The following is a 24015-nucleotide window of genomic DNA, read 5'->3' on the forward strand; positions in this document are numbered from 1 at the left end:
AACCTGGCTGAGCCTGCAAGACCCCAGTATTATAACTTACTTTACCTCTTGCAAAAATGGCAACAGCCTGACGTGCTGAGTCCCACTGCTATGCTAGATCGTATGTTAGCTGATATGTTCTAGAGGGCTTTGCCATACCCTCTCCAGCACTGGATCGGTCAGGTGTCTCCTAGCAATGCCCTTGAGATGGTGGACCTGGTGGAAAGCTAACATGAATCTAAAGGAGGGTTCTGTCGGGGGGGGGGGGGGGGGTCGGCAAACCCCGCAAATCTCCACCCCAGGCCCGGAGATTTGAGCCGATAAAACCCGCCCGGGATGTACCCATGGCAGACCTGGCTCCGATAGTCTGCTGGCGGTGTCGGGAGCCTGGCCATGTAATGGCTTTCTGTCCCCATCGGGTTGAGCCCATGCACACTATCTATGGGTACCGCCTGTCGCTATATGCCAGGAGGCTGTGTACAACAGGTACCCCAGTCTCTAGATCATTTGTGCCAGGTGGAAGTGGGAGACACTCCGGCGGAGGCTCTGCTGGACTCAGGGAGTCTGGTGACCCTAGTAAGGGCTACCCTAGTGCGGTCCCCTGAGTATACTAGCCGGAAAGTCGGGGTAATGTGCATCCACTGAGACTTAAAAGACTACCCCACTGCGCTGGTGTCTCTAACTACGCTGGCCGGTAGATGGACCCAAGAGGTGGCTGTCGCCACAAATCTACATTATGAACTCATAATAGGGAGAGTCTTCCCGGGCTTCCCGGCACTGTGGCCTGCTATGAGAGTGACTGATACCCATGAGACAGGGGTAACCCTAGAAGAGTGGCCCAGCTCAGGGGGGATACCAGAATCCTGGGAACCTGAGACCGAAGGGCCAGTGGTAGGGGTGGCCGGCACTTTGGTGGAAGAGGGGGAGACAACCCCGCTAAGTGTGATGGTGGGAGACGTGGAGGACTTGAAGCCGGGTCCTGAATTGGCAGACCTTAATGTCTCCGGGGATAATTTTGGTACAGCCCAACATCGGGACCCAGCCCTATCCCGCACCTGGGAAAATGTATTAATAGTAGATGGTGAACACACAACAACCTGGGGCAGAGTCAGTGTTTCCCCGTTTTGTGGTTCATCAGGATATGTTGTATCGGGTAAACCAACTACAGGGTGAGCCCATTGAACAGTTGGTGGTCCCCAAGGCTTATTGCAAGCTTGTGTTAGATCTAGCCCACCAACAGGTTCTTGGGGGTCACCTGGGGCTGCAGAAAACTCAGGATCATATTCTACAGCGGTTTTACTGGCCCAGCATATTCAAAGAAGTGGAAGAGTTTTGTAAGTCTTGCCCGACCTGTCAGATAAGTATCCCCCAGCCACATTTCCGTAGTCCCCTAGTACCTCTCCTGATTATCGAAGTACCGTTTGACCGAATAGCTATGGACCTTATAGGCCCAGAACCGAAGTGCACCAGAGGGCATCAACACATCTTAGTCATTCTAGACTACTTCATATTCGCGAATTTTCGCATTCGAGATTATTTTCGCAATTGCGATTAATCTAAATTGTAAAATCACGTAATGCGAAGTTGATCAAAAAAGAATATATAGCAGTAAATATAGTGCTATATATTTGTTTTAAGAATATTCGTCATATTCTAAAACAAGAATATATAGCAATACAGCAAATATTCGAGAAAATACAAACAAAGAAATTTCGCTAAGCTAATATAGTGCTATAATCTTTTTTTTAATAGTGTAGATTTTTCCAAATCTGAAGTTCAGAAGTGAGAAAAAAATTAGGACTATGAAAAAACGTTTATAGCACTATATTCCCTAAATTGCAGTCTATATGTGTATTTTACGAAAATTCGCTATATTGCTATATATTCTTGTTTTAGAACATGACGAATATTCTAAAAAACGAAGTTATAGCAACATAGCGAATATATTCGTTATTTAGAATATTCGTCTTTTTTTTTTGAATGTGTACTGTTATTCCACTTTGGCATACTCCTCCCCGACAAGCGTCCCCGTCACCATGGGAATGCCTGTGGGTTTTCACGATCTCAGGGAAAACTCAGATCCGATGGTATTTTCTAACCCACAGGCGTTCCCATGGTGACGGGGATGCTTGTCGGGGAGGAGTATGCCGAAGTGGAATAACAGTACACAATAAAAATTAAAAATAAATTAATATTCTAAATAAGGAATATATTCGCTATATTGCTATATATTCGTATTTTAGTATATTCGTCATTTTTTTCCCATATGAAAACATGATTCCTTCCTGCTTAAGTTTCTTGTGGGCCAATGACTCATTGACCCACAAGAAGCAGGGAGGAATCATGTTTTCAGATGTTAAAAAATGACAAATATTCGATATAGCGAATATATAGCACTATATTCGAAATATTCGTGAATTAGTGAAGTTGCGATATTTGCGATAAATATCCGCTATTCGAATATTCGCGCTCAACACTGTACACAAGCAGAGGAGGTATAGTTGGCAGGAACAAGGTTAACCACCTTATCCCTCTCCACTTTGGTGGCGCTCTGGTCCTATTTCCTTCCAGGGGGGGGAGTTGGAGTCCAGGCAGAGTAGAGGTGGAAGCACATCTTTGAGCTCCTTCCACAAAAGACCTGATCCAGTTCTCCTGTGAGACCACTGCTCCAAAGAAAAGCGAGATGACTTCCATCATATAAGCTACAGCAGCATGTTTACTCAGGAGAGTGACCAGAAAACTACAGCTTTCCAGACCCTGCTGCAGGTGAGGGAAAATACAATTCAGACATCACTTAAACAACATTGAGGCCAGTCCAAGGGTCCATTTTAGACACAGACCCAAAAGCCCACGGAAGTGCTTCCGAATGTTTCCATGGGCTTCCGATCCGTACATCCACTCCACAAAATATAGAACTTGTCCTATCCTTTGTTAGCCCAGCGGTCCGTGCCAGTGCCGCTGCCCCTATCCGCGGGCACGGGCGCCGGGCTCCCTCTTTTTCCTCCTGCCGCCATGCTGACAAATGCGGACAGCAGGTAGCTTAACTATGCTATCTGTTCTCCATGCCAGAGTTTCCTTCCTGCTGGAGACTTGCACTGGTGTTTGAGCTTGCGTGGGTGTGTCTCTCTTCACCTATGAGGCAACACATGCAGCATGCCAGACCGACAGGGGAATTATATGTGAGGTCACGGTGTGAGCATTAGGTGGGCTGAGGTAAATACAGTTCTGGTTGCTCACAGTTATGTCGTCCCTGGGCAGGCCTGCACAAGTGATGAAGAGAACGGCACAGGAATTCTCTGGGGCACACTGGTGTAAGGGACACAGGCCAGCTGGTGGTTCGAGGTGCCCTTGATGGTCTGTATTAATGTGCCCATGGCAAGGTCCCTTGTAGTCCTGACGCCAGTACCTTTTATGGTGGTACAACCATTTACTGTAGTGTTAACTGAGGAATTGGAGACTTAGACAAGAATGGTGCAATCCAGCTTATAACTTTTACTGAGCGATGCTCCTGATAACGGTTACATCCAAGTATAAAACAGTCTCTAGTACATCCAGATATGAAATACAGTCTCTCACGCATACGAGGGAAGGGTATTGTAAGTCCTCAGATAAAACAGGCTCTTTGTCTTTTATATATATGAAAGCTCCTGCTTCAGACTAGACTTTTAACGTATAAAAAGTCATAGGCTAGTATTAACTCTCACCTTATTCTAACCTGAATTAAAGGTGGTTTTCAGAATCCTTGAACCTCTATTTCCAGTGCTTTTCTGGCAGTTGGCCTTACTGTCCTCAAGATTTAAAATGGAGGTGTGGATGCCGGAAGCTGTGTCCTACACCTAATTGCAAAGGTGCCTGGGAAGCCTTTGAGTACGGCCGTTTGCTATCCTTTGACCTGAATAAAATATACTAGTCCCCTTGAATACTTGCTGTTTGTAGTTTGTTACTGGTCACCCTGGAGGAGTAAGCTATAGAAGTAGATTTCTCACCTCTAGGCTTAATCTTGTAGGCTTTAACCCTGGACTGTGGAGCCAACAGGGAGAGGGCAGAGAGGCAGGAGGCCTCCCTCCAGCAGGCAGCTACATCATGGCTGCTCAGTGACTAGACTTCAGGAAAGACACTCCCTAACTGGGCCTGAGCTAACCTATATATACACTGTAACACTGCCCCATCTAGTGGAGAACCTAGTGTTGTGCACCTTAACTAGGCCTGTATAAAGGATCTTACATATAGAATCACATAGTGACATGGGAGAATATGACATGAGATGAAGTACAGCATACAGGCATAATATGACAATAAATCACAATTAAACTAGTTTGCGATGCCTACTATCACGTAGTGGGACACTGCTCATACACGCCCTCTGTCTCACCAGCCTATGGCTGGATTTCAGCAGGTATTTAAAGGCGCTTCCTACTAAAGGAAGATGCATGAGCAGACTCATGGTTTTAGCTTGTCTATCTCCAAGTGATAAGGTGTCTCTCTCTTGTCTGCTTCACTGTGTACCGGACCTTGCTTATTGAACTCCTGGACTTTGCCTGTTTGCCGCCTGCCCCTGACCTCAGATCTCGTTTATGGACTTTGTTTGTTTACCGCCTGCCTCTGACCTTGGACTTTGTGTACTGACTTCAATTGATTGCCGCCTGTCCAGACCCGGAACCACCTGACCACGCAAGTCCCCTTGGTGCTTGTACGGAGTACTCTGACCCCCTGGTCAGCTGCCACTGACTCAGGGACTACTCTGGAGTAGCCTCTGGCAACTACCCTAATGGGCCAAGCCTATTCTCACCATCAGAGGTTCTAGTGAAGACAAGGTAGTGGCTTACTTACGCCCCCTCCAGAATATACCCAGTCAGTGGTGCAGTGGGTCCACACCCACTTGCATAACAGTTTGCTCAGGCCATGGACCCCGCCGACCCGAACCCTCTCAGTCTCACAGAGTTACATCAGGAAATGGCCCAACAGCGTGAGCATTAGGAGCAAATCTTCCTTAGTACCAAGATCCGAACCTTGTCTCTCAGCTCCTCCACGCTTCAATGGTGACCCTAAACAGTGCTGGGGGTTCATAAATCAATGCACCCTTCATTTTGAACTTTTGCCTCATCAATTTGCTTCTGACCGAGCCAAAGTGGCTTTTCTTATGTCACACTTAACTGGGAAGGCATTGGCCTGGATCAATCCTCTCTGGCAAAGGAACGACCCAGTCATAATGGATCTACAGGCCTTCCTAGAAGCCATCAACAGGGTGTTCGACGAACCCGGACACTCCACCTCAGTCACATCCTCCCTACTGCAATTGCGTCAAGGTAACCAATCCGTGGGCCGGTATGCAAGCCAATTTCGCACGCTGGCCTCTAAACTCGGCTGGAATAATGAGGCACTTGTGGCTACTTTTTGGGAGGGTCTCTGTGGGAGAATTAAAGACAAGCTGGCTGGACAGGATGTTCCTTCCACCTTGGATGACCCCATCTCCCTGGCTACTCGAATTGATTTACGGTTCCAGGAACGTGCCAGCGAAGTGGCATGTGAAGGGAGACCTTTTCGTCTGGCGTCTTCAAGCTTCTAACCCTCAGTCTTCCATGTTGTCTGCAGTTCCTGAGCCCATGCAGGTCGACCGAGTTTGGCTGACTGAACAGGAACGTGATCACCGCCGCGCCAAAGGACTTTGTTTCTATTGTGGTGGTTCTGATAATGTGCTCCGTGCTTGACCCTTGAAGCCTGGAAAACTCCTGAGCCTAGGGTCTGTTGGAGAGGTGGCCCTAGGTGAAGATGATTCCTCTATAGTACCTCTGACTCTGCCGGCAACTTTGTCGTTTGGAGATATTTGTTTCACGGAGATGGCTCTTCTGGTTTCCGGATCGGCAGGAAACTTCCTGCAGCAAGCCCTAGTGGATCGATATCATATTCCAGTCCGATGCCTGCAGAAACCATTGATGGTGTCATCTGTCGATGGAGGGGCTCCATCTGAGTCCGTACAGTTTTCTACTGAACCTATGAAATTACAGGTGGGAGTTCTTCATACAGAAGAAATTTCGTTCTTGATTCTTCAAAGTCTCTCTCATCCTCTCCTTTTGGGGCTACAATGGCTCTGTGTCCATGAACCTGTTCTTGATTGGAAGTCTGGAGAGGTGCTTTGTTGGGGACAGTACTGCCTTGGAAAGTGTCTTTCTTCTGTTCAGCCTGCTCGTTCACCCCAGGTACCACCAAATCTTGAAAATCTGCCTGCAGCATACCATGCCTATGGCGACCTCTTCGATAAGAAGGAGGCTAAGACGTTAAAGAAAAGATGGTTCTCTCTGGCCATGCATCGAATGTAGGAGCCTAAATAAAATCACTATCAAGAACAAATACCCTCTTCCCCAGAGTTGTTTGACCGTCTCAAAGGAGCTAAGATCTTCTCCAAATTAGATCTGCGTGGGGCCTACAAGTTGATCCGAATTCGTCAAGGGGACGAGTGGAAGACCGCCTTTAACACCCGTGACGGTCACTATGAATATCTGGTTAAGCCCTTTGGACTAAGCAATGGTGTTGGGCGCGAATATTCGAATTACAAATATTTATCACGAATATCGCAACTTCGAGAATTCGCAAATATTTTGAATATAGTGCTATATATTAGTTTTTCAAATATTCGTAATTTTTTTATTTTTTTTATTCGAAAAATTGGCAATGTAATCGCGTATTAAGCGAATATTACGCGATCAATACAGGCGTGGGTCAAATAGGAATATATAGCACTATATTCGATATAGTGCTATATATTCGTTTTTTAGAATATTCGTAATTGCTTGTCAAGCAATTTAAGCAGGGAGGAATCATGACTACAGATGAAAAAAAATAACGAATATATAGCTCTATATCGAATATAGTGCTATATATTCCTTTTTGACCCAAGCCTGTATTGATCGCGTAATATCCGCATATAACGCGATCATTACATTGCCGATTTTTTGGGTAAAAAAATGTAGAATATAACGAATATTCGAATTCGCGAATATTCGCTGAATATTCTACAAAATATTCATGAAATATCGCAAATTCGAATATGACCCCTGCCTCTCATCACTACTAAGCAATTCGTTAATGATATTTTCAGAGACTTGTTATACTCTTGTGTTGTAGTCTATCTCGATGATATCTTTGTCTTCTCTCCAGATTTGGCTACTCACCAGAAGCAGGTTCGTCTGGTCCTACAAAGGCTAAGAAAAAATCATCTGTATGCCAAGTTTGAAAAATACATCTTCGAACAATTCTCACTTCCATTTTTAGGGTACATAATATCTGATACTAGCCAGCAGATGAATCCTGAGAAGCTGTCTGCGATTTTGAAGTGGCTTCGTCCTTCTGGTTTAACCTCTTGCCGTCACACTAATGCCGATAGGCGTCAGTGCGGCGGCACTCTCAGGTCTCAGCGACGCCTATTGGCGTCATCTCATGAGACCCGAGATTTCCTGTGAACGCGCGCTCACAGGAGCGCGCGTTCACAGGATCGCGAAGTAAACAAGTTGAACTACAGCAGCCAGCGATGATCATTCGCTGGCAGGCTGTAGATGCGATTTTTTTTAACATCAGAAAGGTATATTAGACGCTGTTTTGTTAACAGCGTCTGATATACCTGCTACCTGGTCCTCTGGTGGTCCCTTTTGCTTGGATCGACCACCAGAGGACATAGGCAGCTCTGTAAGTAGCACCAAGCACCACAATACACCCCCCCCCCTGTCACTTATTAACCCCTGATCACCCCATATAGACTTCCTGATCACCCCCTGTCATTGATCACCCCCCTGTAAGGCTCCATTCAGACGTCCGTATGTGTTTTGCGGATCCGCGGATCCACAAAACACGGACACCGGCAATGTGCTTTCCGCATTTTGCGGATCCACACATTGCCAGAACTATATAGAAAATGCCTTTTCTTGTCCGCAATTGCAGACAAGAATAGGACATGTTGTATATTTTTGCGGAACGGAAGTGCGGACCCGGAAGTGCAGATCCGCAATTCCGGATCCGAGCGGGACAAAGTCTGTCCCCATAGAAATGAATGGGTCCGCAATTCCGTTCCGCAAAATGCGGAACAGAATTACGGACGTGTGAATGGGGCCTAAGGGTCCCTTATCACCGCCAGTTAGTTAGCTACTTGTTAGGTAGTTAGCGCCCAGCCCACCGCACCGCAGTCACTGATTAGTCGCTGATTAGCGTCATCGCTGTCGCTAATCAGCACTAGTACTATATAGTATCTGTAAGTGATCAAGACTGATTGCAATCAGATCTATATCAGTACATTAGGGTCACCTTAGGCTCTACAAAAAACGCAGTGTTCGCCCGATCAGGCCTGATCTTGTGCGCACACTTGCGTTCAGTCCGCCCCACCGCAGTGACAGATTATTTTTTTCTGATCACTTCAAAAACACCGTAAAATAGCTGCGGCGCTATAAAGATCACTTTTGAGCTTTTTGGATCTTTATTAGCAATCGCAGCATTTTTTTTTTTGCACATTTTTTGGCAGAGATTTTTTCATCCACATTGATCGATGCGAATGAAGAAATCTGTGCCGTTCATTTTTTCTTTCAGCCCAGAGCCTGAACGAAAAAAAAATATCTCATTACCCGTATGCTCTCAATATAAGGCCTCATGCACGCGTCCGTGCCCTTTTTTGCGGTCCGCAAACCACGGATCCGCAAAAAACGGAAGGCGCTCGTGTTGACTTCCGCAATTTGCGGAACAAAACGGGCGCCAGCAATATAAATGCCTATTCTTGTCCGCAAAGCGTGGACAAGAATAGGACATGTTATATTTTTTTAGCTGGGCCGCGGAACGGAGCCACGGAGTGCTGTCCGCATCTTTTGCGGCCCCATTGAAATGAATGGGTCCGCATCCGAGCCGCCAAAACGGTGGCTTGGATGCGGACCCAAACAACGGCCGTGTGCATGAGGCCTAAGGAGAATAGCATAAACTCCTAATGCTGGCCATACATGTAATGATTGCGGAGACCCTCAAATGCCAGGGCAGTACAAACACCCCACAAATGACCCCATTTTTGAAAGAAGACACCGCAAGGTATTCACTGAGGGGCATATTGAGTCCATGAAAGATTGAACTTTTTATCACAAGTTAGCGAAAAGGGAGACTTTGTGAGAAAAAAACAAAAACAAAAAAGTTTCCGGTAACTTGTGCCAAAAAAAAAAATCTTCTATGAACTCGCCATGCCCCTCACGGAATACCTTGGGGTGTCTTCTTTCCAAAATGGGGTCACATGTGGGGTATTTATACTGCCCTGGCATTTTAGGGGCCCTAAAGTGTGAGAAGAAGTCTGGAATCCAAATGCCTAAAAATGCCCTCCTAAAAGGTACTCATTGGCAGGGCTTTTTTTCTGGCGGAACACACCGGAACGGCGTTCCGCCACCTTTTGACATCGCAGCCTGCGATGTATCAGCGGGGAGGGACTGGGAGGAGGAGCTGGGGGCCGGTACGTTCACTGTGCTCCGGCCCCACAGCTCCAGTAGAGACTTATAAAATGTGTAATTAAAAGAATAATGATTCATGCTGCCCCCTCTGTAGTATAACTTCAATATATTGTACTCACAGGGCTACTGTTATCGTAATGCAGGCCTACCCGGCCGGCCTGCATTACGATAACAGTAGCCCTGTGAGTACAATATATTGAAAGTTATACTACTGAGGGGGCAGCATGAATCATTATTCTTTTAATTACACATTTTATAACTGTATTGGAGCGGCAATGGGGGGTCTGTGGATGACACTGTTATGGGGTGGGGGTCTGTGGATGACACTGTTATGGGGTGGGGGGGTCTGTGGATGGCACTGTTATGGGGTGGGGGGTTCTGTGGATGGCACTGTTATAGGATGGGGGGGTCTGTGGATGGCACTGTTATGGGGTGGAGGGGGGTCTGTGGATGGCACTGTTATGGGCTGGGGGGAGTCTGTGGATGGCACTGTTATAGGATGGGGGGGTCTATGGATGGCACTGTTGTGGGGTGGGGGGGTCTGTGGATGGCACTGTTATGGGGTGGAGGGGAGTCTGTGGATGACACTGTTATGGGGTGGGGGGGTCTGTGGATGGCACTGTTATGGGGTGGGGGGGTCTGTGGATGGCACTGTTATGGGGTGGGGGGGTCTGTGGATGGCACTGTTATGGGGTGGGGGGGTCTGTGGATGGCACTGTTATGGGGTGGAGGGGGGTCTGTGGATGGCACTGTTATAGGATGGGGGGGTCTGTGGATGGCACTGTTATGGGGTGAAGGGGGGTCTGTGGATGGCACTGTTATGGGGTGGGGGGTCTGTGGATGGCACTGTTATGGGGTGGGGGGGTCTGTGGATGGCACTGTTATGGGGTGGAGGGGGATCTGTGGATGGCACTGTTATAGGATGGGGGGTCTGTGGATGGCACTGTTATGGGGTGGAGGGGGGTCTGTGGATGGCACTGTTATGGGGTGGGGGGGTCTGTGGATGGCACTGTTATAGGATGGGGGGGTTTGTGGATGGCACTGTTATGGGGTGGAGGGGGGTCTGTGGATGGCACTGTTATGGGGTGGGGGGGTCTGTGGATGACACTGTTATGGGGTGGGGGGCCTGTGGATGGCACTGTTATAGGATGGGGGGGGTCTGTGGATGGCACTGTTATAGGATGGGGGATCTGTGGATGCCATCCCCAGATCATCCACCCTATAACAGTGCCATCCCCAGATCCTCCACCCCATAACAGTGCCATCCCCAGATCCTCCACCCCATAACAGTGCCATCCACAGATCCTCCACCCCATAACAGTGCCATCCCCAGATCCCCCACCCCAAACCAGTGCCATCCCCAGATCCCCCATTAACAGTGCCATCCCCAGATCCCCCATTAACAGTGCCATCTCCAGATCCCCCATTAACAGTGCCATCCCCATCTGGGGGGTTTCTTTGCTGGGCTGGACTTTTATAGCCCCCCCAAATTATACTTGCATCCCTGTTCTCTAAAGGGGCGGTTTTAGGGGGCGGTCCTAGGGGTGGGTAGGGGCGTGGTCAGGGGAGGAGGGGCGAGTTCCACCACCTTTTCTCTGAGAAAAAAAGCCCTGCTCATTGGCCTTTCAGCCCCTTTGCGCATCTTGGCTGCAAAAAAGTGTCACTCATGTGGTATCGCCGTACTCAGGAGAAGTAGGGCAATGTGTTTTGGGGTGTATTTTTACATATACCCATGCTGGGTGAGAGAAATATCTCTGTAAATTGACAACTTTGTATAAAAAAAATGAAAAAAGTTGTCATTTACAGAGATATTTCTCACACTTCTTCTGAGTACGGCGATACCACATGTGTGACACTTTTTTGCAGCCTAGGTGCGTAAAGGGGCCGAAAGTCCAACGAGTACCTTTAGAATTTACAGGGTTGCTCACAATTTAGCCCCGCCCAAAATGCCAGAACAGTAAACACACCCCACAAATGACCCCATTTCGGAAAGTAGACACCTTAAGGTAGTCACTGAGGGGCATAGTGAGTCTGTGGGAGATTTTTTTTTTTTTGACAGACGTTAGCAGAAATGGAAACTTTATTTATTTTTATGTTTCCTAAGAAAGTGTCATTTTCCGCTAACTTGTGAATTTTTTTTTAATCATACATGAACTCACCAATGTCCCTCCGCGAATACTTTGGGGTTTCTTCTTTCTAAAATGGGGTCATTTGGGGGGTATTTATACTATCCTGGCATTCTAGCACCTCAAGAAACATGACAGGTGCTCAGAAAGTCAGAGCTGCTTCAGAATGCGGAAATTCACATTTTTGTACCATAGTTTGTAAACGTTATAACTTTTGCGCAAACCAATAAATATACACTTATTGGATTTTTTTTATCAAAGACATGTAGAACAATAAATTCTGACACAAACTTGTATAGAAATATAATTATATTTGAACAATTTTACCAGAAAAAGTTAAAAATACACTTTTTTTGAGAAAATTGCGGTCTATTTTGATTAATATCAGAAAAATGAAAAATGTCAGCAGCAATCAAATACCACCAAAAGAAAGCTGTATTTGTGAGAAGAAAAGGAGGTAAAATTAATTTGGGTGCCAAGTTGCATGACCGAGCAATAAACCATTAAATTTGTGAAGTGCTGATTTGTAAAAGGCAATTCAATGTTTCCTAGGGTTCGCCAACTACCACCGCCAATATGTACCACACTTCTCTTCTTTGAAAGCCAACATCTATGCTTTGACGCGTAAAGAGGCGAATCCCAAAAATTGGTCTGCTGAGGCTGAATCAGCCTTTCAAGTCTTGAAGCAGGCCTTCTCTGCGGCTCCAGTACTCACTGTCCTGATGCCAGTAAGTAATTTTTCCTGGAGGTGGATGCAGCGTCTATTGGAGCTGGGGCGGAGCTTTCACAAAAATCTCCCTCAGGTAAGATGACCACCTGTAGCTTCTTCTCCAGGGCCTTCTCCGCTCCTGAGCGCAACTACTCGATTGGGGACAGAGAGTTGTTGGCCATCAAGATGGCATTGGAGGAATGGCAATACCTTCCTAAAGGAGCTAGTCATCCGGTAGTGATCTATACTGACCACAAGAATCTCCCCTACCTACAGTCTGCACAGTGACTTAATACATGCCAAGCTCATGGTCCCTGTTCTTTGCTTGTTTTGATTTTGTTCTTTACTTTCGTGCTGCAGATAAGAACATCAAAGCAGATGCTCTTTCAAGATCCTTTGTTCCACTGACCAGGAGGAGGAGCCCCAATTCATCATTGATCCCGCTAAAATCTCATCCTGTCCAGTCAAGCTATCTAAAATTCCTCCTGGAAAACCTTTGTTGCAGAATCTCTCAGAGAGTGAATCTTACTATGGAGTCATTCATCTAAAGTGGCGGGCCATACTGGTCAGAGAAAGACCTTCAGGTTCATTGCACAGCGGTACTGTGGCCATCCATGCAACAAGACATCCAAGAAATTGTAACTGCTTGTCCATCCTGTGTGCAAAATAAAACTTCCAAACAGCGTCCAGCCGGCCTTCTGCTTCCTCTTCCTGTTCGTGAGGTTCCCTTCCTCAAATCTGCAGGGAAAAGATCTGCAGGTGATTTTGATCTGAAGTCTATCCGCAGGCGCAGAAATTTAGGGCTACAAGAAGCAAAAAATCCCATCTCCAACATGGTTCCTAGCAGACCAGTGTTCACATTTGATTTTTCACCCATGGCACATTTTACAAAGGGATCCCACCCTTCAAGAAAAAGTAGCTAGTAGACCTGTGGTGGGCTTCAGACGAAGCAGAACCATAGGAAGCATGATTACACAGAGCCAGTTTAAATGTAATGTGAACAAAAATTGGCTTGAACGCTGCGTTCCTGAGAGTAATTTCAGGTGTGGACACTGCTCTATGTGTGAACAGATGCGGAGAGGTGCACATTTAAAAATCCGAACTATAAAACACAGAGTGAGGGACTTCATTAACTGCAGGTCCACCTTTGTAGTTTATGCCCTTTTCTGCCCCTGCGGCCAATTTTTTATTGGAAAAACCTTCAGACCTCTTTTCGTTCGTTTTAGAGAGCACAAATATAGCCTTAAAACAGAAATTGGAGCCACTAGATTAATCCAACACATGAAAGAAACGCATCAAAACCGCGAGGACCTCCTACAGATTGCAGGTCTAGAAATAGTGAAACTACCGCGGCGGAGACAGAAAAAAGCTTCTCCTAAAGAGAGAAGCATTATGGATCATTAAGACAGAAGCGATGGGACCATTAGGTTTTAATGATAGGAATGATTTATTTGTTTTTGTTTAATACACTGTGATTTTTGGTCTTATAGAGTATTGAATGAGTTAATACTGTGTTCCTCTATGTGATGCGGTGGGGGGAGTGGCTTGACCTAACCTTTATAGGTCAGTCACTCCCCTCCACAGCATGAAAGGCATGATGAAGCGCATCTAGCGTGAAACGGCTGTACCTTCATTTGATCTATGTGCACAGAACTGCCTGTACCCTATTTTATGGAAGCATAATAAACTGGACGTTTTATCTTGGAATTGGTGAGTGCCGCTGTCTCCTTTCATCTCTCCTTTGAATAATAATGATTAGTGATGAGCGGCAGGGGTCATATTCGAATTTGCGATATTTCGTGAATATTTTGTAGAATATTCGCGAATTTGAATATTCTTTATATTCTATGATTTTTTTTACTCGAAAAAATCGACAAGGTAATGATCGAGTAATATACGAAATTTCGTAATGCTAATTTTCGTAATGCTAATTTTTATCGCAAATTTTTCAATTGCTGAGCAAAAACATGATTCCTCCCTGCTTTTTGCTTGTGGGCCAATGAGTCATAGCACTATATCGAATATATTAGTTTTTTCAAATATTCGTAATATTCTAAAACAAGAATACATAGCAATATAGCGAATATTCGAAAAAAAAATGTAGAGCAATTTAGCTAATATGGTGCTATAATCTTTATTTTTAATAGTTGTAATTTTTTTCCAATCTGAGCTTCAGATGAGAAAAAATGACAACTATTAGACAAAGAAGAATATAGCACTATATTAGCTAATTTGCTCTATATTTGTTTTTTCGAATATTCGCTATAATGCTATATATTCCTGTTTTAAAATATTACGAATATTCGAAAAAACAAATATATTGAATATAGTGCTATATATTCCTTTTTTAGAATATTCATAATTTTTCCCATTTAAAGTCATCATGATTCCTCCCTGCTTCTTGCTTGTGGGCCAATGAGTCATTGGCCCACAAGCAAGAAGCAGGGAGGAATCATGTTTTTACTCGGCAATTGAAAAATTTGCATTACGAAAATTCGCAATAAAAAAAAAATCTTGAATATTCGAAATTACGAATATATATCACTATATTCTAAATATTTGCGAATTTTCAAAGTTCCTATATTCGCAATAAAATATTCGTGATCAACACTACTGCACAATGCCTTTAGTTGTGTCGCTGTGGTGCTGGGCATTGAACCACTGCCAATCTGATATTGATGGCCCCTCCTGAGGATAGGCCATCATTATTAAAATCTTGGACAACCCTTTAAATTAGGAAAATAGTTTAGTGAGATTAATAAATCATTTTATGTTATCACAGTAAGACCAGGGCCGGTACCACCCATAAGCAAGGTACGCCACCGAGTAGAGCGCACTTTTGCTGGAGGCGCCTTCTCCTAGCTAATTTATTCACTTCACTTGCCTCTGTGTAATCTCGCACAGGCGCACTAGCAAAGGCATCGTCGAGCAAAGTGCGCATGCGCCGTCTTCCAGCGCACCTCGTTCGACGATGCCTCTGCCAGTGCACCTGTGCGAGATTACACAGAGGCAAGTGAAGTGAATAAATTAGCTAGGAGGCGGCACTGGGCGGGGATCTGTGTATGACACAGGGGGATCTGTGGATGACATTTATGGGGATCTGTGGATGACCCTTGTGAGGATCCGTGGATGACATGGTATGTAGCTGGAGGGAGAAAATGTGGTCTTACCACAATGACCTTTAACATTTTTATTCTTTTATCAATTGAGCTGTGTGAGGGTTTAGTTGTTGTGAAGCAAGTTGGGGGAGTTGCAGACAGCAATGAGGAAAAAGCAAAGCTATAAATATTTTTTTTTCTCCACTGTATTCACTGAGGAAAATAAACTGTCAGATGAAATGCAGAATGTAAAGGTAAATTCCCTATTAAAAGTGGCCTGTCTGACCCAGAAAGAAGTGCAGCGGAGGCTTAAAAGATTAAAATAGACAAATTACTGGGACCAGATGGCATACACCCCTGTATCCTAAGATAATTAAGTAATGTCATAACCAGACTCTTATTTCTGATTCTTAAGGACTCTATATTGACAAGGCTTGTTCCACATGATTGGCACTTAGCAAATGTGGTGCGAATATTCAAAAAGGGTTCAAAAACAGAGCCCGGAAACTATAGGCTGGTAAGTTTAACATCTGTCGTGGGTAAACAGTTTGAAGGTTTCCTAAGAGATGTTATCCTGGAATACCTCAATGAAAATAAGCAAATAATGCAATATCTGCATGGCTTCATGAGGGATCCGTTTCTATGAGGAGGTAAGTTCTAGACTTGACTGTGGTGAATCAATGGATGTCGTATATCTTGACTTCTCCAAAGCATTTGATACAGTACTACATAAAAGGTTAGTATATAAAATGAGAATGCCTGGACTGGGAGAAAATGTCTGTATGTGGTTAAGTAACTGGCTCAGTGATAGAAAACAGAGGGTGGTTATTAACGGTACACACTCAGATTGGGCCACTGTCACTAGTGGAGTACCACAGGGGTCAGTATTGGACCCTATTCTCTTCAATATATTTATTAATGATCTTGTAGAAGGCTTGCACAGTAAAATATCAATTTTTGCACATGACACTAAACTGTGTAAAGTAATTAACACGAAAGAGGACAGTATATTGCTACAGAGGGATCTGAATAGATTGGAGGCTTGGGCAGAGAAGTGGCAGATGAGGTTTAACACTTACAAATGTAAGGTTATGCACATGGGAAGGAATAATGCAAGTCACCAATACTTACTAAATAGTAAAACACTAGGTAAGGCTATTTTCACACTTGCGGCAGTGTGATCCGGCAAGCAGTTCCGTTGTCGGAACTGCCCGCCGGATCCGCTGATTTGGATGTAACTGAAAGCATTTGTGAGATGCATTCGGATGCAGATCCGTCTCACAAATGCATTGCAAGAACGGATCCGTCTCTCCGCTTGTCATGCGGAAAGACGGATCCGTCTTGTATCTTTTTTCACATTTTTACCGGTCTGCGCATTCCGGTAAGTCTTCAGTTTTTTTCGCCGGAGATAAAACCGTAGCATGCTACGGTTTTATCTTTTGCCTGATCAGTCAAAATGACTGAACTGAAGACATCCTGATGCATCCTGAACAGATTACTCTCCATTCAGAATGCATGGGGATATGCCTGATCAGTTCTTTCCCAGTATAGAGCCCCTGTGATGGAACTCTATGCCGGAAAAGAAAAACGAAAGTGTGAAAGTACCCTCACACTGACATGGAAAAGGACCTAGGAATTTTTGTGGACAGGAAACTAAGCTGTAGAAACCAGTGTCAGGCAGCTGCTGCCAAGGCCAATAAGATAATTGGTTGCATCCAAAGGGGCATAGATGCCCATGATGAGAACATAGTCCTGCCACTTTACAAATCACTAGTCAGACCACACATTAAGTACTGTGTACAGTTCTGAGCTCCAGTGAACAAGGCAGACATAGCAGAGCTGGAGAGGGTTCAGAGAAGGGTAATTAAAGTAATAACTGGAATGGTTGGACTACAGGACCCAGAAAGATTATCAAAATTAGGGTTATTCACTTTAGAAAAAAGATGACTGAGGGGAGATTTAATAACTATTTATAAATACACTGCTCAAAAAAATAAAGGGAACACAAAAATAACACATCCTAGATCTGAATTAATTAAATATTCTTCTGAAATACTTTGTTCTTTACATAGTTGAATTTGCTGACAACAAAATCACACAAAAATAAAAAAATGGAAATCAAATTTTTCAACCCATGGAGGTCTGGATTTGGAGTCACACTCAAAATTAAAGTGGAAAAACACACTACAGGCTGATCCAACTTTGATGTAATGTCCTTAAAACAAGTCAAAATGAGGCTCAGTAGTGTGTGTGGCCTCCACGTGCCTGTATGACCTCCCTACAACGCCTGTGCATGCTCCTGATGAGGTGGCGGATGGTCTCCTGAGGAATCTCCTCCCAGACCTGGACTAAAGCATCTGCCAACTCCTGGACAGTCTGTGGTGCAACGTGACGTTGGTGGATAGAGCGAGACATGATGTCCCAGATGTGCTCAATTGGATTCAGGTCTGGGGAACGGGCGGGCCAGTCCATAGCATCAATGCCTTCGTCTTGCAGGAACTGCTGACACACTCCAGCCACATGAGGTCTAGCATTGTCTTGCATTAGGAGGAACCCAGGGCCAACCGCACCAGCATATGGTCTCACAAGGGGTCTGAGGATCTCATCTCGGTACCTAATGGCAGTCAGGCTACCTCTGGCAAGCACATGGAGGGCTGTGCGGCCCTCCAAAGAAATGCCACCCAACACCATTACTGACTCAATGCCAAACCGTTCATGCTGGAGGATGTTGCAGGCAGCAGAACGTTCTCCACGGCGTCTCAAGACTATGTCACGTCTGTCACATGTGCTCAGTGTGAACCTGCTTTCATCTGTGAAGAGCACAGGGCGCCAGTGGTGAATTTGCCAATCTTGGTGTTCTTTGGCAAATGCCAAACGTCCTTCATGGTGTTGGGCTGTAAGCACAACCCCCACCTGTGGACGTCAGGCCCTCATATCACGCTCATAGAGTCTGTTTCTGACCGTTTGAGCAGACACATGCACATTTGTGGCCTGCTGGAGGTAATTTTGCAGGGCTCTGGCAGTGCTCCTCCTGTTCCTCCTTGCACAAAGGCGGAGGTAGCGGTCCTGCTGCTGGGTTGTTGCCCTCCTACGACCTCCTCCACGTCTCCTGATGTACTGGCCTGTCTCCTGGTAGCGCCTCCATGTGTAATGACCGACGTCACGCACAGGGAGGATAAAAGGGAAAGCCCTGCCCAAGGGAGAGGGAAAGGTGGTGACCCCTAACTCACCTTGCGGCTGGCACCTGACTGCCCTGACGTCCCTAGACAGGTTCCTCACCCGTGCGGCGATCACGTGCCTAAACCCTGGCTTTCCCTAAAATGAGCCCTAGATAGTGAATGGGCCGGTGGGATCGCTAGTCCGCACCACTATCACTAAGAGGGAAACACCAGGGAGAGGACAGACAAAACAGACAAACACATACACCCAGGTGGGCGATCACAATAGACCACAAAGGTCCAACAGGGATCCGGAGGGTAGCGTTCTGGACCAACTACCAGAGAACGCAGCAACACAGCTCCAGAAGGTCAGAATAGATGTCCAGGCAGGAAGTTCTATCTCTGGCAACCAGAGAAGTGTGAGAGAGGAATATAAGGAGGTTTGGGAGTGCTGGACAAGGAACAGCTGAGGAGAAGGAGCTACGGATCCCTGAGTGAGCCAAAAGGGTTTGCGAAGCAAACCCAGAAGGCTACCATAAGGAAAACAGCCCTATCTTAAATAGAGCGTGCAGCGTACCACTGCGACTTCCTGACCCCGGGTATAACGGAGTCAGGCGTGGTTCTCGATACCCTCGTGACAGTACCCCCCTCTCTACGAGGGGCCTCCGGACACTCAGGACCAGGTCTCTCAGGATGAGAGGCATGAAAAACCCGAACTAGCCTGTCGGCGTTTACCTCAGACGCAGGAACCCACATTCTTTCCTCGGGACTGTAACCTCTCCAATGCACCAGATATTAAAGAGAGCGGCGGACCTGACGAGAATTAACAATTTTGGATATCTGAAATTCTAGATTACTATCCACGACAACAGGAGGGGGTGGCAGCGGTGACGGTTCTAGAGGTGGAACATATTTTTTGAGTAACGACTTATGAAAAACATTATGAATTTTAAAAGTCTGAGGTAACTCCAGGCGAAAAGCCACGGGGTTGATGATGGCTACAATTTTGTAAGGGCCAATAAACCTAGGACCCAGTTTCCAAGAGGGAACCTTGAATTTAATATTCCTAGTAGACAACCACACATAGTCATTCACTCCTAGGTCCGGACCTGGCGACCGTCTCTTATCAGCCATGCATTTGTATTTACCTCCCATATTTTTCAAGTTAGCTTGCACCTTCTGCCATACCGATGAAAGAGATGACGAAAACTGTTCCTCTTCGGGAACCCCAGAAGACCCCCCCTCTTTGAAAGTACAGAATTGGGGATGAAAACCATATGCACCAAGAAATGGTGACTTGCCAGTGGATTCCTGACGACGATTATTTATGGCAAACTCAGCTAACGGTAAATATGATGACCACAACTCTTGGTTTTCAGACACAAAACATCTTAGATATGTCTCAAGGTTTTGGTTGGTACGCTCAGTCTGTCCATTCAACTGAGGATGGAAAGCTGAGGAAAAGGACAAGTGTACCCCCAAACGGGAACAAAAAGCTTTCCAAAATTTAGAAATAAACTGGGTACCCCGATCCGAAACAACATCGGAGGGGACCCCGTGAAGCTTCACGATTTCACTGACGAATACCTGAGCAAGAGTCTTAGCATTAGGTAGTGCGGGTAACGCAATGAAGTGTACCATTTTGCTAAACCTGTCCACTACTACCAAAATAACTGTTTTACCCGCAGACAAAGGTAAGTCAATGATAAAATCCATTGACAGATGTGTCCACGGTCTATTGGGAATGACGAGTGGTAATAGAGACCCTGCAGGACGTGTATGTGAAACTTTTGCGCGCGCACAGGTAGAACAAGAAGACACAAAATCCAATACATCCTGACGCAACCTTGGCCACCAAAAACGACGAGACAATAGCTCCAAGGTTGCTTTACTACCCGGGTGCCCAGCAAGTGCCGAACTATGATGTTCCTTTAATAATTCGAAACGTAGGTTCAACGGTACAAACAATTTCTCTGAGGGGCAAGAGACCGGGGCGTCCCCCTGGGCCTCTAACACCTTCCCCTCCAGAACAGAGTGTACCGCAGAAACAACCACTCCTCTTTGAAGAATGGGCACCGGATCACTCACATTACCCCCTAAAGGGAAACAACGAGATAGTGCATCAGCCTTGGTGTTCTTTGCCCCAGGACAATAGGTAATCACAAAGTTAAACCTGGTAAAAAATAGCGACCACCTAGCCTGTCTAGGGGTGAGACGCTTAGCTGATTCGAGGTACAGAAGATTTTTGTGGTCCGTAATCACAGTGACGGGGTGGACTGCCCCCTCTAAGAAGTGACGCCACTCCTCAAATGCAAGTTTAATAGCTAATAGTTCCCTATTGCCAATATCGTAGTTTTTTTCTGCTGCAGATAGTTTTTTAGAAAAGAAAGCACAAGGACGCCATTTGCCAGGAGACGGACCGTGAGACAGCACCGCCCCCACTCCCACCTCTGACGCATCGACTTCAACAATAAAAGGCTGAGAGACATCAGGTTTGACTAGTACAGGTGCTGAGGTAAACCTCTCTTTTAGAGAGGAAAAAGCAACTTTAGCGGCGTCAGACCATTTAGAAAAATCAGTCCCCTTCCTAGTCATGTCAGTAAGCGGTTTTACAATAAGTGAATAATTTTTAATGAATTTCCTATAGAAATTCGCGAAGCCCAAGAACCGTTGTTGTGCTTTGAGGTTCTCAGGAAGATCCCAATCTAAAATTGCCTGGACCTTCCTAGGATCCATACGGAAACCTGAAGCAGATAAAAAATAACCTAGGAATTGTATCTCCTGAACGGCGAAGACACATTTTTCAATTTTAGCATATAATTCATTCGTCCGTAGGACCTGCAGTACTTGTCTGACATGCACCTCATGTGTTTTCAGATCAGACGAATAAATTAAAATATCATCTAGGTATATTACCACAAACCTGCCGATTAGATGACTAAAAATGTCATTAGCGAAATGTTGAAAGACGGCAGGAGCATTGGTCAGACCGAAAGGCATAACTAGATTTTCATAATGCCCCTCAGGGGTGTTAAACGCTGTCTTCCACTCATCCCCCTCATTAATACGAATCAGATTGTAGGCCCCCCTAAGATCAAGTTTGGAGAACCACTTAGCACCCGCAATCTGGTTAAACAGGTCAGGAATGAGAGGAAGAGGGTATGGGTCTCGGATGGTTATCCGATTTAATTCGCGAAAATCTAGGCAAGGACGCAGGCCCCCATCTTTCTTTTTAACGAAGAAAAACCCTGCAGCCACGGGTGAAGAAGAGGGTCTGATGTGTCCCTTAGCCAAGCTCTCGGAGATATAATCTTTCATGGCTTGTCTCTCTGGACCCGAAAGATTATATAACCTGGTCTTGGGTAATTTTGCGCCGGGAATAAGGTTAACCGGGCAATCATAAGGACGATGAGGTGGTAACTTCTGACAACCCTTTTCAGAAAAAACATCCTCAAAATCAGAAATAAATGTAGGTATGGTAGTTATGGAGGCGACTAAGCAATTGCTATTTAAGCGATTTTCTCTGCACTGCTCACTCCACTCCAATATCTCCCTGGCCTGCCAATCCACTACTGGATTGTGTGCTACCAACCAGGGAAGACCCAGCACTACCGGAGTGGGAAGCCCCTCCAGAACATAACCTGAAAGCATCTCGTTATGGTGGTCCCCTACCCGAAGATGTAAATTATGAACAATGTGGGTGAGGTTTCTCTGAGACAGGGGAGCAGAATCAATAGCGAATATGGGAATGGGTCTCTGTAACGTACAGAGAGACAAACCCATAGTGCGGGCAAAATGGACATCTATCAAATTTACCCCTGCTCCACTGTCTAGAAAGAAAGAAATAGTCTCCGTCAGATCACCAAAAATAATAACCGCTGGTAACACAAATTGCGATGTACGTATGGAGGAAACGTATACCCCCCGGCTGACATCCTCCACACAGCCTGGGGTTAGTAGTTTTTCCGACGTTTTTTTGTTTCTGAGGAAAGAAGGACAGACATTAATAAAATGACCCCTCTCCCCACAAAAGAAAACAAACCCCACGCCTACGGCGAGCCTCAGGAGGACGGACCTGACGAGTAGTTCCTCCTAGCTGCATAGGCTCATCTAAGTCCGTACAGACTAACTGCTGCTTGGGAGGGGTTACCAATTGCACCGTTTTTTTCAACCTGTCCCTAAGGCGTCTCTCTATACGGATAGAAAGGGGCATAACCGCATCAAGGGAAAAGGGAGTCTCATATAATGCAAGCGCATCCTTAACCCTTTTGGATAACCCAGAGCAGAACTGACTCCTGAGAGCCGGGTCGTTCCATTGGGTATCCGTAGCCCACCTACGGAATTCAGAGCGATACTCCTCTACCGGTCGCTCTCCTTGTAAGAGTCTCCGTAATCTTGATTCAGCCAGTGCGACTCGGTCAGGGTCGTCATATATGAGACCCAAAGCCCCGAAAAACTCATCCACTGACCGGAGAGCCTGGGAATCAGTAGGTAAAGAGAACGCCCAGGACTGCGGGTCCCCCTGCAGCAGGGAAATAACAACCCCCACCCGCTGATCTTCATTACCAGAGGAGTAAGGGCGCAGTTTAAAATATAACTTACAGGCCTCACGGAATGTCAAAAACTTGTCCCTTCCCCCAGAAAATCAGTCAGGGAGAGGGACCTTGGGTTCTGCAACAACCTGGTTACCAGTAGCAACCGCTGGGCTTGCGGTCAGTTGTAATCGCTGCTGTTGCTGGAGGACCGACGCCTTCAATCCTGCCACCTCAAAAGACAGGCCATGAAATTGTTTGGACAGAGCAGCAATTTGATCCATACTGGATTCTAAGTAGGTAAAAATCTTATATATTTTTTTTACCTACACAAAATAAGGGCCAGAGATAATGTAATGACCGACGTCACGCACAGGGAGGATAAAAGGGAAAGCCCTGCCCAAGGGAGAGGGAAAGGTGGTGACCCCTAACTCCCCTAGGCACGTCCCTAGACGGGTTCCTCACCCGTGCGGCGATCACGTGCCTAAAACCTGGCTTTCCCTAAAATGAGCCCTAGATAGTGAACGGGCCGGTGGGATCGCTAGTCCGCACCACTATCACTAAGAGGGAAACACCAGGGAGTGGACAGACAAAACAGACAAACACATACACCCAGGTGGGCGATCACAATAGACCACAAAGGTCCAACAGGGATCCGGAGGGTAGCGTTCTGGACCAACTACCAGAGAACGCAGCAACACAGCTCCAGAAGGTCAGAATAGATGTCCAGGCAGGAAGTTCTATCTCTGGCAACCAGAGAAGTGTGAGAGAGGAATATAAGGAGGTTTGGGAGTGCTGGACAAGGAACAGCTGAGGAGAATGAGCTACGAATCCCTGAGTGAGCCAAAAGGGTTTGCGAAGCAAACCCAGAAGGCTACCATAAGGAAAACAGCCCTATCTTAAATAGAGCGTGCAGCCAACCGCTGCGACTTCCTGACCCCGGGTATAA

The sequence above is a fragment of the Bufo bufo genome, chromosome 2 (assembly GCF_905171765.1).
Source record: "Bufo bufo chromosome 2, aBufBuf1.1, whole genome shotgun sequence".
NCBI classification, from domain to species: Eukaryota; Metazoa; Chordata; class Amphibia; order Anura; family Bufonidae; genus Bufo; species Bufo bufo.